Source organism: Protopterus annectens, chromosome 12.part0, assembly GCF_019279795.1.
Source record: "Protopterus annectens isolate FY-2018-M chromosome 12.part0, PAN1.0, whole genome shotgun sequence".
Taxonomy (NCBI): Eukaryota; Metazoa; Chordata; order Ceratodontiformes; family Protopteridae; genus Protopterus; species Protopterus annectens.
The window spans coordinates 530,505,826-530,521,055 of NC_056746.1; the positions used below are offsets into that span (position 1 = coordinate 530,505,826).

Consider the following 15,230-nt stretch of genomic DNA (forward strand, 5'->3'; position numbering starts at 1 on the left):
AGAGAATATCACTTTTTTGGAATAAAGCAAAGTACTTCTCTTACTCTATTCAAATGTAATGTAGACAAATGGGTGAAAAACTGCAAATTTACCCCTACTTTAACACCCTTGTCCTTTATGGATAGGTGTAACATGTGAATATGTTCTGCCAGGCTCTAGGATTATTCATACTCCAATGACAAGGACTAAAAACTTCATGGAAATGCAAGCCTAGGCTTCTATAGATACTCACAGATCAATAACCTAGTAAGTACCTATGAACTTGCATCAGCAAACGTCAGTGAAAAGCTTTAACTCTGGAACCAAAGTAGTGGTGCAAGGTTTGCTTTCCCTTGCTCCTAGTGTTCGATGGGCCGGGTTGTAATAAAATGGACTCAACAATCTACGGCTTGATAAACCAGAGCTTGATGAACCTTACAACACACACACACACACACACACACACACAGACACACACACAAAATTCTATTCCTAGATTTCAAATTCTACATAAATCGCCAAACATATTGAACCAGTTTTCTTTAATCACTGAAAAAGCTGCTCCGGAAGCAATGAAATATAAAGCCCTGACTATGAACCAGGTTACCTGGGTTTGATTAGCATCACAGGAACCTGACAGTGCAGCAGGGAGGGATGGGAGTGCCCATCCTGGGGGAAGGGTGGCATGTAAGAATCTCTTGACGACAATCCCAGGGAAAGCCAGGGACATTGCTAAAGGGGGGCATAGTTAGCAGCTGGAAGTGGGCCTGGCTGAGCTACTGCTAAGACAGAACAATGCACCCACTAGAATCACTGACACAGGCTTCACTATGGGTCCTACAGTGGAGCAAGTAATGTTCACATACCATGCCAGTGGTCGACTAATCAGCAGTTGATTACATTTAAATCAGTAAATTATCTATCAACCAAACAATGTTTTAGTTTGTATATTTATGTGTACATTATATGGGTCTACTTCAAAAGAACGAAACCCCACATTACTTGGTGGCCAACAAGGGGAAATGTGCCCTCTTCCCTATTGTAGTGCGATCCCGGAGTTGGTACATTTAGTTGGGGGGGGTGAGGGACGTGGGTTTGAGGCAGTGCAGTGCAGTGTGTTTCATTGTCAGATGGTGGCAAACTGGATACTTAACACTGTGAAATCTCTCGGCATTGTAATTGTTCATTATACTCCATGTTTTGGTGATGTTGTCTCTGTAATGTCATTTTCTGTAATGTAATTTTCATTCTTTTGAAGTAGACCCACATTATATATATATATATATATATATATATATATATATATATATATACATATATACATATATACATAACACACACACACAAACCATTCATCAAGAAAGGAACCTTTCCTAACCCTGAAGCCACACTTTACACATATACACACACACATACACACACACATATACATATATATATATATATATATATATATATATATATATATATATGTACACACAAGAATTAAACATTTCTGTCTTTGCTACTTCCACTCAAAGGTCACACAAGTTTCAGTTAACACAGAATCAACATTTCTGTTTATTTTGCCAATCAAGAAAATAAATGCCAGTTGTTACCATGCACTTTTGTTGCAGGTCTGCAACAGGTTACAGTCTTGGTTTTAAACTAACAACAAAGAAGACATACTGGAATTTAAACTGGATGCAGTCCTGCAAGGAAATGCGGTTATAACTGAACTTTTACTGTATGGTTACCAAGTGCTCTACAGCAGACTTCCCCTTTTCTAATCACACCTCACAGTATCAACAGTGAAGGTAACATTTTATTTGGCTGTTTTACATGTGATTATGACATAAGGGGTTACAGAGCACCTATGAAAAAAACTCTCTAATTTGCTTCTAAGAATATAACTTGTACAGAAATGTCCTTTAAAAAGGAAGCAGGTTGTTCTGTTCTAGACTTTTATTATACATAAAGGTCATGGAAAAAGAGAATACTGAATTCAGTCTTTAAAATAGCAATTCCCCACAGTAATGGCCCAGTTAGTAAACTAAAACATACCAAAAAAGCACATGATATTCAGCTTCTCAGTCTTTTTTACATAAATAATACAAGTTTACACAAAACAACCCGATGAACATCTTGCACAACTCTCTCTTAAAGGCAGAGATAAGCCCTTTTACAGCTGCACGGAATGGCAACATCTCAGCAGTCCAAGACAGCAGTCAATCCTGTTTTAAACTCCAATTATTTTTCAAAATTCATGCAGCACAGCGAAGAACAAAAATCATACATTCTTTTTCAGTCAAGTTCAATAGGACTGCTGTCATCTGGTCCTTCTGTATCATCTTCACTTCCCATAAGGCTGTTAAGAATGTTGCCTAAAACAAAAACACAGAAACAAATTCTTATGCAAAAGACTATTCAAAGACACATACTTAACTCAAATTTTGACTAAGCTACCATTTAGCCATCAGGATAGTCAAGTATCTGTTCCAGAATCCCAGAATGTCAGAGAAGTTTGAATGAACTCATGTGCACCTCAAATTCATCACAACATCAATTACGTCTTTCAACCACAAAACAAAAATATTCAAACAAAATGTTGCAGTAGCACATAATGAAATTTAAAAATCAGACTTTAATGTTTTAATTAAGCAAAAGACTGCATATGAACACTCATGAATTTGTGGGGTCAACATGCACCAAAGAGAAGTGGTGCAATTACTTGCTGAAAACACCAATATAAATTATTCATATCTAAAAATGCTATGCCTGCACATACTTTGTTTTATAGAACATCTTATTTAATCTTTTACAGATGTAAAATGAAGGTCCTTGACTTCTACCAAACTAGCATTATTATGTGGCTCCCAAAAGAAAAGCTATCTGTCTACAAAGGAAATTGCAGTTGTGCATATAAGCTTACCATAACAGTAGATGTTTAAATGATCATTGCTGCAGTTGCCTTAGCTATACAAAGTTAAATCCTGCCAAAGATACAACGGCCAGCTAGCTTCCAAAGTTTAAGAGATTCTGCCAAACCAGATATCAGCTCCAGCAGAGGTTAAGAAAAGCAGCAGTGCGACTTCAAGCCCTTCAAAGCTTTTATAGCAACTAAGGGTGGTTAAAAAAGAGGTCATTGCTAGGAAAAATTAAAGTGCTCACCCCAGCAAACATAAAAATAAAGGGTATGGAGGGAAGAAGCAACTAGTACAGCAATGATCATTCGAACATATGAAAGTTATGTACTTACTATAATGACAGATCCATGTTGTCTCATTTTTATTTGGTTCGATGTTTGGGTTGTCAGCTCAAATCGGGTATTATTTTAGTGCCTTCTCCCAGAGCTTTGGAACTAAGACACTGAATCCTCCCTTACCCACAATACCCTCCTTCTGTCTGAATTACTTCAGATCGAGTTTGCTGACTTGTTTCTAATCATGGAAAGATCTTTATAACGATAAAAACATGGAAAAATAACTTATTAAGCGTGCTAAGCATTGAAAAGGTGACCTTAAACACACAGGGTCTTAGTGGAGGTCTGTCTGAGCACCAGAAGACTGTATATGGTAATTTGGAAGGGGAAGGATGTTGAACCAGGCAATGAGATAACACAGATCGATCATTATGGTAAGTACAAAATTTTCATATCCAATGATGTCCATTTTCATCTGATTTAACATTTGGTACAGATTCCCAAGCTGCCTAAAAAAGACCTGAATACTCTCAAGGAAGAACATGCCTGAGAATGGAAGATGCAAAGGATGTGTGACCTCTAGATTGCACATACAACTTGTAATGAGATACATAGGTGTGAAGTGTTGACCCAGTTGCTGCTGTACAGCTGTCATGAGTAGAAACTCTTATCTTGAATGCCAAAGAAGAAGCAACTGCTCTAGTGGAATAATTCTTGGGTTTTGAGTGCAGAGACAACCTTAGAGTTATAGATAGATAGGAAATGCAGTCTGCCAGCCACTTAAAATTTAACTTTTAACACATGGGATCCCAATTTTGTTTTGGAAACGGAGACAAAAAATTGATCTTATTTTCTAACATCCTTGGTATGGTGCAATTAAAATCTTATGAAGCACATGTTGTCCTTTGCTAGAGTAACTGGGAAAATACTGGCAGATCAATGCATTGATTCAGATTTGCTTCAGATGATACTTTTGGGAGAAAGGTAGTGTTCATTCGCAATGACACTGTGTGGAAGATGAGAAAACACGGCTTGCATGAAAGCAGCTGTAATTCCGCAACTCATCTATAAGAGTAATGGCAGTCAGGGAAGGCAGTTTTCCAAGAAAAACTTCAAGCCAGTTGATGCTGCAGGCTCAAAAGGATTCTGAATCAAGGACTGGAGTAACAATGTGACATCCCTAACACCACCTCAGCAACAACTAAACTAAAAAAACTTTTCCAAAGCAGATTATATCTTTTTACAGGATGGTATAAATAGCTTCTCCCTCAGATGGAACCGGCAACTATTCCGAGCTCTACAGCAAAGCTTTATACAAACACTTGTATAACTGCATTGACTCAGCCATACCTGATAGGACCAAAACAAGTTCCTCAAGGAAGAGCAAACTTGCCTGGTGGACAACTGCCATTAACAGGCAAAGAGGAAGAAATTGCTGTCTAAGAGTAAGAGAGTCATCCTAAACTGGAAACGCTCCCTCCTCAGCATAAAAAAGCAAATGACACTTCTTGTGAAGTCCTCCAAAGCAAACTACGAGTCCAAATTAGCTTTCTCAACTAAGGACAACTGCAAGACATTCTATAGTTACATCCACAACCTAAAGGGAAAGGCCCAGATTTGTGCAGAACAGGTAGTTAATGGACATCACATATACTGAGGCTGTGGACATACCTAACCTGTTGGCCGACAGGTTCTGTGAAAACTTCACTCCCCTGTCGCCACCACACGTATCCTATGACATCTCTACAACCAGTCCCCTATCTTATATCTCTAAAGAGAAGGTCATAAATGCCCCCTCTAAGGCTAAAAAAGTATAGTTGTGTACACTTACCATAAATGTAGATGTTTGAGTGTATTCACTGTTGTAGTCATTACATTTGGGTTATCTGCTTGCAGGTTGCCCTCAGTCGGCCTGATTAACAAAGTCTTGGATCCTGCGTCAGTTGCTGTCCCTTCTTCCATGATGTCAGGTCGTCAGGGGTATAAAACATGCAGCCAACACCATTACATCAGTTTTTCTTGCCCCAGATGTCAGGTACCCCTAATGGGAAGCAATTAAACATAAAAGCACAAAGATATACCTCCAACAAAAAAGCAAATACACCAAAAAGGCTTTTAAGCATAGTAAAGGAAGGTAGAGGTATAGCCAAAATAAGTTAGGGGGCTAGAGGGAGGGTAACCAGGACTACAACAGTGAATACACTCGAACATCTACATTTATGGTAAGTGTACACAACTGTACTATGTTCTTTGTGTTTCACTGTTGCAGTCATTACATTTTGGTAGATTCCCAAAGCTATGGTTGGGAGGAGGAATTTAGATAGCATTAGGGTCAGCTATAAGGCCCTGCAAGACTGCAGTGGCAAAGCCAGCTCTGGATTTAGAGAAAATTGGCAAATTATAATGCTTGGTGAAAGTATGTACAGAACTCCAGGTAGCAGCTTCTAGGATGTCCCTGGTAGGGACACCTCTGAGAAAGGCTGTAGAGGTAGATGCAGCCCTGGTGGAGTGAGGTCTGATCACCTGGGGGATAGGTTTTCCATGGTGCTTATAGCAGAAATGAATGCAATGGCTTATTCATTTCGAAATGGTTTGCTTTGAAATAGCCTTTCCCTCTGCCCCTGCAACGAATGCCACCAGCAGTTGTTCAGATTTCCTTTGAGGTTTAGTCCTGTTCAAGTAGAATCTAAGTTGTCTGTGCACATCTAAGGAATGCAGTATCTGTTCCCCTTCATTCTGTGGATTGGGAAAGAAGGTTGGCAAACGAATGGACTGATTAAGAGCCACACTGGATACCACCTTGGGCAATATAGGATGGATTGGTTCTGAGGGACACCCTGTCCACAGGAAAGATGATGAAAGGCTCCACTGCCATAAAGGGCCTGTAATTCAGATACCCTTCTAGCTGAAGTGATTGCTAAAAGGAAAGCTGTTTTCCAAGAAAGAAATGTTAAGTCTGCAGTAGCAGCTGGCTCGAAAGGAGGTAGAGTGAGTTTCTCGAAGACAAACTTAAGGTCCCAGGCTGGGGTTGGAGCTCTCCTGGGTGGTCTCAATTTTTTGGCCCCTCTGAGGAACTGCTTGAGCAGTGGATGAGAGAAGACGGGAGGTTCTGTGTTATAATGAACTGAAATGGCTGATGCGTGGATTTTAATGGAGGAAAAAGACAGGTCCCTGTGAGGCATCTCAGTTAAGTATTGTAAAATCTGAGGTAAATTGGGTGCTGCTGTGCTCATCCCTTGAGACTGCTTCCAGGCACAATCTTTTCCATTTTTCAGCAAAAGATTTTCTAGTACTAGGCCTCCTTGTCTCTAAAATGATATCCATCATAGGTTTGCTGAAGGGATGGTAAAGGAGAGATTACATAATTAGCCAGGCTGCAAGGTTCAGTGTTGGAAGATGAGGGTGCAGAATCTGGATCTCCTGCTGAGACAGCAGGGAAGGAGTCTGAGGCAGGTGCCATGGAGATAACAGTGACGCACTGCGCAGGAGAGAGTACCAGTGTTGGCGCGGCCAGTCTGGAGCAATCAGAATCATCCTTGGTTTGCCCTGTTTGATTTTTAGTAGTACTTTGGAGAGCAGAGGCAGAGGGGGGAAGGCATAGACTGATAGGTTTTTCCAGCTGAAGGACAGAGCATCCACTTTCCAGGCTTGTTTATGGGGAGTCCTTGTGCAAAATTTATACAACTGGTAGTTCTGGGGAGAGGCAAACAGTTCTATATCTGGGTTACCCCATTTGCTTGTCAACAAGTTGAAAATCCTTGGTTCCAGTTTCCACTCTTGTGGGTCCATGGGGTTTCTGCTTAGTCCGTCTGCCAGTGTATTTAATTTTCGTGGCAGGAATTGAGCTTGTAGGTGCACATGGTAGCTCAAGGCTGTGCTCCACAATGCCATAGCTAGTCTGCAGAGGGAGTAAGAATGTGTACCCCCCTGCTTGTTTATGTACCACATAACAGCGGTGTTGTCCGTCTTTACCATTAGTTGTCCTGAAAGAATGTGGTCCTTGAAGACTGTCAGAGCATTCTGTAGAGCTAACATTTCTTTTTGATTGATATGCAGGTGCATTTGACTTGAGTTCCATTTGCCCTGAATGCACTTCCCTGCCAGGTGAGCCCCCTCCCCATGCATAGTCTGATGCATCTGTTGTTAGGGTTTGGGCAGCAGGGGGTGGGGTGAAAGCTAGCCCCTTGTTTTGGTGGCAGGCCTCTGCCCACCAAAGGAACTCTAGGCGTAGGCAAGGTATGATAAGAAACATTGTTTCTAGGTCTTGAGAATGTTGACACCATAGGCTTTTTAGATACTACTGTAGTTTCCTCATATGCAGTCTTGCGTATGGCATTAGAAGAATGCAGGAGGCCATGAACCCCAAGGCTTGCAGTATTTGTCTTGCAGACAGCAGGGTTTTTGTGGCCACTTGTTTGAAGTAGGTTGTAAAATGAATTTGCTTTTCTGGCGTGAGGTAAGCCATCTGGGAAGTTGTATTCAAGCTTGCTCCCAGGAATATAATTTGATGATAGGGTACCAGGTGTGATTTCTTTTCATTTATGGTGTACCCCAGATAAGGTAGAACCCTTTTTACAAAGGCCAGATGATTCAAAAATATGTCCTGGTTTTCTGCTTGAATTAGACAATCGTCCAGGTATATATTTCTTTGCCTGCGAAATACAATAACTGGAGCTAGGCACTTTGTGAATACCCTGGGCGCAGTAGATAAGCCAAAGGGCAGTGCAGAGAACTGATAGTGCGTGTAGCCTGCTTTGAAATGTAGGTATCTTCTGCAAGATTCCCTGATTGGGATGTGCAGGAATGCTTCTTTTAAATCTAGTGTTGCCAACCAGGCATCTTTGCCTAGCATAGGAAGTAATTGGTGAAGAGTCAGCATCTTGAATTTTGGACTCTCCAAAAAGGTGTTTAGAGTAGACAGGTCCAGGATAGGACGCCATGAATTGTCTTTTCTGGGTACCAGGAAAAGTCTCGAGTAGAAACCTTGTCCCTTTTCCTCTTCTGGTACCAGCTGAATAGCCCCCATGCTTAAGAGGGAAAGTACTTGTTTTTGGGCCTCTGCCCACTGATTTGGGGGTAGGTCCGGCCACCCACTTGGTATTGGCAACGTGTGGAAGTGAAATCTGTATCCCTGGGACACTATATTTAAAACCCATTTGTCCTGGGTAACGAGTTCCCAATTCTTTGCATGAAGAGCAATATTTCCCCCCAAAGGGGCAATCAGTTGATAAGTGCTTGGAAATTTTAAAAGGAAGTCATTGAGATAGTTTACCATGGGGGGAGTCTTATTATTCCCAGACTTGGAAGTGGAGGCCCCCCACTGCTTAGTTCTGAACTGAAACCTGGGGTATTTGCTGTGTCTGGGTTTGGCTTGAGAAGACCTGGAAGGGGCTGGAAAGGACCAGTTCTTAGAGGGCCAGTGCCGACTAAATCTAGGAGGCTGAACTTGTAAAAAATCTTTAACAGTTTGCACAGATTTAGCTTTATCTTCCATCTTTTTAAGAACTTCCTCAGCCTTGTTGCCAAACAGGCGGTCCTGATTTAAAGGAGCATCCAACAATTTAGCCTTAACATGATCAGGCAAAGATTGATCCTTAAGCCAAGCATGCCTTCTGAGCACAGACCCAGTAACAGCAGCCCTGCAAGAGGCCTCTAATGAATCAAAACCACATTGCAAAGTATGTTTTCCAACTTGCTCGGCAGAATGCATTAAATCCTGTAATTCTTTATTTTCCACACAGTCAGGAATCGACATCTGTTTAAGCAGTCCAATAACATGTTGCTGATATTTTAACATATGAAACTGGCAGTTTAAAGCCTAATGGCAAAGGTTGCAGAAGTGTAAACCTTCTTTTCCCATCTATCCAGCGCCCTGGAGTCTCTATCAGAAGGGGTAGGATTTTTAGCAGTAGAAGCTTTAATGCCCTTGGGCCCCTGTGAAATAGTCTCTGGATCTGCAAAGGATTTTTGAAAAGGAACTTGTGGGACTGAGGGACCCTGTAGTATCTGTCAGGTTTTCTGGGAGCAGGAGGCAGGGAATCAGGGGCCAAACTAGATTCCGAGAAAACATCAACAACAATGTCTAGTACAGGAGGAATAGCTAAAGGCCTATGCTGAGGTAGGAGAAGGAAATCCCTAAGCCTCTTTTTTGAATCAGAAAAATCCTGGCTTTCCCAGTGGAAATGCTCCCTTACAGTATGTAAGGTTTCCCCAAAAGAAAAAAATCCTCAGGAGGGGAAGCAGAGGGAATAGAGTCCTCTGCATCAGAATCCTCATAAGTAGGTAAGGGCAAATCCAGATCATCAGAAGAGGCAGTAAAAACAGAATCCTGATCAGAAGATTCATAATCAACCTCAGTCCTATGCCTCTTAGAAGGGGGGGGGTTGGCTACCCCTGATAGAGTTATTAGATCTTCAGCCATTCTTATCACTTGTTTTTGTAGGCATAGAGGCCTGAGCATGTGGCCTGGGCATCGGTTTTTTAGACATGGATCGAGATTTAGGCCCAAGTAATGAAGGAGGTGTCGATTTAATATGCAAGTAGGCCTGAATACACCCTCAGAAGCCGGTCCGCGGGTTCCATAGTTGAAGCATCTCGCGGCATACCGGACTCCGAATGGGTCTCACTAGAGGCCTGCGAATCAGAAGTAGCGGTTATCAGGGGCTGCAAAAGTGCCTCACTGAGTACCGGTGAACTGGCTTAGGAGAAGCGTCATTGGCAGTTATGGACCTCGGCGGCCTGTCTCTGTCTTTATCTTTGCATTTTTTCGGAATCCCGTAGTCGGGTGGCTAACCGACATTTCTGGATAATTAAACCAAGAACCGAAATATTTAGAGGCGAAAATATACTGACGACATTCAGTACGCTGATTAAATAAAGCACAAAACTGACAGCAAGGTACGTCCTAGTCAGGGAATACAGTACGAATGAAAATCTTTATGAGGTATTTGCTTTCCACAAGTAATGCAATTATTAACTTCTACTGACATCAGTAAGGAGCAAGAAAAAGTTTCCCCAATGGGGTACTTAGCTTTAGTTGAAGACTTCGGTTTTGAAACCCGAAAACGAAAATTTCAGGAGTCGGCCGACCGGCACTTGCAAACTGCTTCGGGCACCGCATGGCAAGAAAGACTGATGTAATGGCGTCGGCTGCATGTTTTATACCCCTGACGACCTGACATCATGGAAGAAGGGACAGCAACCGACGCAGGACCCAAGACTTTGTTAATCAGGCCGACTGAGGGCAACCTGCAAGCAGATAACCCAAATGTAATGACTGCAACAGTGAAACACGAAGAACATCACAGCATCTATGTGACCTTATAACATCCCAGGCTACATCCTACATGGGCTCCAACACGAATTAGCCATTGGGTACTCTTTTCAATCACAGACTAAGCACTGGCTTTGTACCAGCTGAATGGGAAACAGCCACCATTAGTCCCTTGCATAAAAATGGTGCTTCTACTGACCCTGGGAACTACAGCCCTATTAGCCTGACTAGCCTTATCTGCAAGACCATGGAGTGAATCTTCATGGGCCAAATCAACAAAGATATAGTTAATCTCTAAACACTTAACCCTACTCAGTTTGGATTTGTCAAAGGGAGATAATGCCTGTTAAATTTGGTGGACTTCTTCAAGACAGTACTAAGGCCCTGCACGAGGGGAAATTTTGCATACAGCCTACCTGGCCTTAGCCATTTGACAATATCCTCCACTCGGGCATCATTGACATACTCACCCAACTAGGCATCAACCCTTATATCGTTAGATGGGTCGCTAACTGACTCACTGATAGAACTCATATAATCAAAATAGGGGAATCAAACTCCAACAGCAGACCTGTAACCAGTGGTGTCCCACAGGATCAGTCCTGGGACCTCTACTTTTTGGAATCTATTTCTCCGAAGTACAAGCAGAAACTTAAGGTCTGTGGCTGACAAAGTTTGCTGAGGACTGCAAACTGGGAGCAGTCATAGAATCTCCAAATGATGTCAACATCTTACAAGAGGGTCTTAAACAAATGATTGGTGCGCCAAAGTCGTGGCCTTAAACTCAATGCAAAAAAGGTATTATCATTCCTTTTGGTAAAAGCGATGTTCCTGCTAACTACCACATCAATAGCAACACCTTAAGTATGCACTCACTGGTGAGAGACCTGAGCACACAGGTTGACTGCAACCTTACCTTTGACCACCATGTCTCCACAGTGGTAAGAAGGGCATTCTATATTCATCTCATAAGTAAGGGCACTGCCTCCAGAAAAAAAGACATTATTACTTCCCTGTACTCTTCCCTCATCAGGCCAAAGTAGAGTACAACACCCCTTTTTGTATATACCTTTCTAAGCACCTGCAGCAACTGGAGAAACCACAAAGGTTCCTCACAAGGAAAATTCAAGGTCTTCACTATCTGTCCTATGGGGATCACCTGAAATCACTGTCACTTTATTCTATTTCATACATACTACTCAGATGTGATCTCTGCCTTGCATATAAGGCCACCGCCGACCCTGCGTTACTGGAAATGCTTCATATCCGTAAGTCAAATGGTACATGGGTTATTCGCTCTAAAGACCTTAACCTGGTATGTGACATTAATAAAATGTGCTGGTGGGACAGATTTGTCTCCCAGAGGTTACTACACCTTTGGAACAGACTTCCACTTCATGTCAAACAGAGCACTTCACTGGCCCTCTTCAAACACACTCTGAACGATTGGATGGGTGACCTCTTGGACAGGGGCAACAGGTGCTCATCATGGAAATGAGGGTAAGAACTTGGCTATGTTTGTAAGGGCCCTAGGGCCATTAGTCTAGTAACTTCCTATGACTCTATGATCCCATGGAGGAAACAGTTCCTGAATGGGAAGTCTCAGTAAAAAGGTTCCTTTGAGGAAAGTGCTGGACATCCTAAGAGAAACAAGGGAATAGTCATTATGGCTTGTATGAAAATTTGAGATGGCAGCCATTTGAACTTTGATAGTAGAAAACCTGAAACCCTAGTGAAAAAGTTCTGAAAAAAATTCCAGAATCAATGGAAGATGGGCAGATAACGGATCCTTTTTCATGATGCCCAAATAGAAAATCTTTTCCATTTGCTTTTATAAGTCTTTTTGGTTGACAGCTTTTGAGAAGAAGAAATTATGTGAACTACCGAAGACAGCCTGGCATCTCCAGCTACTGTTAAAACTAAAATACTAAAAAAAAAAAAAAAAAAAAAAAAAAAAACACATGGTTAACTCAGGGTTGGGATCCAGCATCCAGGGAGGGTATAGCAAATGAGCCCAAAGGAAAGGGAACCAAATCTGTTGGGTTCTGAACAGGGTAATGAAGATCACTTTGGTCTTGCACCTCATGGCTTTCTGTATGAAGATAAGTTACCTGAAAGAGACTATCTCCTTCATCACGTCCCTTTGGAAACGAGTAAGGTAATTCAACACCCTGACTGCAAAAGTTGCTGAAGACCAAATCCGTTTCCCCTTGTCTGTCTAAAACCCTTGACTCTTTCTAAGGGGGATGGAAAGAACCCCTCTCCTCAGACAGTTCTTTCTTCATGGCTGCTACTACCATGGTATCTACCGGAGATCCTTTAGACCAGTGTTTTATCTTTTGGAGCTGTTACGATGCTGTTTTTTTTTTTTTTTAAAAAAGGGATTGGCTGTAACCTCAGGGTCCCTCCACACCCTCTGTGCCATAAGATATACCAGTGCATCAGGAAGGGGAACCACACAGATGAGCCATACACAAAGACTAAAAAAAAACACTGACTCACAGTGAGAAGCTTCAGCGTGAACCATCCACCCTTCTGTTTCATCAATTCTAGGATGTCCCCAAATGTGACATCTTCCAAGAAGGATCAGGGGACCATCTTCCTCATCCAAATCTGCATTCTCAGATGCCTCTCCTGAGTCTGTCACTATGTGCTTATGTATGCATATCTGTTTTCTTGGAATATGTCTCTGGGGTTCTGATGGAGACAGACTTGAATCAGACTGGTATCTAGAGTGTCAACCTGTCGCAAAGCCTATGGGGTTCTTACTGTCCTGTCAACCAAATGAAAGGTATAAAGAACAGATTCCACTGGGTGTCAGCACAGATTTGAACTCTGTACATGCACCTGCCTTCTTGGTTCAGCTAAGGCCCTCTCCACAGCCTTGAAAGTTAACTCCACTACTGGAACAGATGAAAAACTTCCTCTGTCAATCAACTCTGGAAGCTTCCCTGTTCCAATAGAGACTGGCTCAGAGGACGACTTCAGAATACAGCTGTCAAGTGCTGAAGCAGCGAGAGGGCTAAAAGGCTCCAAGAACTTTGGGGTAGACTCCACTGTTGGCACTCCAACACCAGTGCTTCACTATGGATTCATCTTGACCTGATAACATCAGTTAAAACAGTTAGGGACATAGTTTAAGCCAAAGTCTCTTGGGCTTTTGGATCTGACTAGGTTACACTACAAGAGTTAAGACTCGTGGGAACTGGATCCAAGTAGTGGAGTGGTACTGGTGTAAAGTGTGACAGGGTCAATGGGCTTGTTTCCGGACCTCCCCTGGAGGACAGAAATGGCAGGACTTGCACTTGGATCTGTGTCCATAAAATTCTGTCATCATCCAGTCAACTTCTACTTCTGTGAGACTTCTAGTGAATCATCCCAACTTCGGTGACAAAGCTATTGATGTAGGTCTAAAGGGTTGATTATGTTGCAGAATTGGTGAATATAGCTGAGGGCTCACTGGCTCCAGAGAAAAAGTAGCCCTAAGGAAGGGATTTCGGACCCGAATGACAAGTGGATCCAATTGCCTGGTATTGGACCTGACATACCAGACTGATCTGGAGACCATTTTCTTGTTTTTTCTATTCTCTTCTGATCTCTTATCCGAAGTCCTTTTTTTCTACAGACTTCTCTGCATTTTTCTTTAAGCCTGTCCTTATCTTTCTCTTTTCAGTACTTGGAGAAGCAGATGGAAATACTGCTTTAGAAGACATAGTGGGAAACCCTGTCTGTGGGGGAAGCAAGCCCATGATTATTAGTTTTTCACACTGACCTTAAATGGCTCTGGTCTCAGAAGCAGCACAAATTTCACAGTTTCCCTGAAGATGAAAAGCACCCAAGCAGTAAACACAAAGAATGGGGATCTTGAGGAAGAGATCTTGTGCCCACAGGTTGCACTTTTTAAAGCCTGATGGGTTGTCTAACATCAGAAAAAGAAATCTATACACACTATTAGAAAAATGTTTTACATACACACACATATCTATATGGGAGCTGTTTATAATCTCGAAATACTGAAATGTCGAATTTCAGTATCTCGAGACTATAAACCCGAATGTTTAAAATAGCGAAAATAAATAATTGCAAATTTGAATATCTCAAATTTGCGGTTATGGCCTTACGCTACGTGATGTCCGGGATTGTGTGTTTATGGTGTGTGGTGCAGTGTGTGGATCTAGGTATTTTGTAAGGGATTTGAGTGGGGGTTAGAGTGTGTTTGAGTGTGCTGATATGTTTGATGTGTGTGTGAGGGACTGGTGAATGTGCCTGTGTGAGTTTGCTTTTGTTTCCTGTTTGTGCGATCTCGGAGTTAGTCTACATAAGTGGGGAGGGGTGTGCAGGGAGGCTTGCCCCCCCTGCTTATGTGTGTATAAGTTGTGTATGTGTGTAGTATATGTTTATGTTGTGATGTAGTTGTTGTGGTGTATGTATGGTGTAGTGTATGTGGTTTTGGGCTCAGGGTTTTGTGGACACACACACACACACACACACACACACACAGTATTAATACTATTTCTAATATATGAAGTAATAACAGAAAGATCTAGAAATATCATGCTAAAAGTTTTAAGGACTATGTAAAAACTACCTAACAACCTAACCAAATACTAAGCTATATTATAAAAAAACAATAAACAATTTAAAAGGAGTCAAGGAGAAATTTAAAGATAAAAAATCTTCACTTACTGTGACCAAAAAAACGAGCACTCTGGAACACATCTGGATGAACAGGTAGCAAACAAGATACAAAGTAATTCAGAAAGGCGAGAACTGTGGGTAAGGGAGGAGTCAAGAGTA

General features: G+C 41.9%; 1 long non-coding RNA gene across 1 annotated transcript in view; it reads right to left on the reverse strand.

The window, feature by feature from the left end:
• Positions 1–1,515: 1,515 nt before the first annotated feature.
• LOC122816699 overlaps positions 1,516–15,230 on the reverse strand; it is a 53,795-nt gene continuing 40,080 nt past the window's right edge. The window contains exon 2 of the long non-coding RNA XR_006367092.1: positions 1,516–2,342. This is a non-coding gene — a long non-coding RNA (uncharacterized LOC122816699). The remainder of the gene's footprint in view (positions 2,343–15,230) is intronic.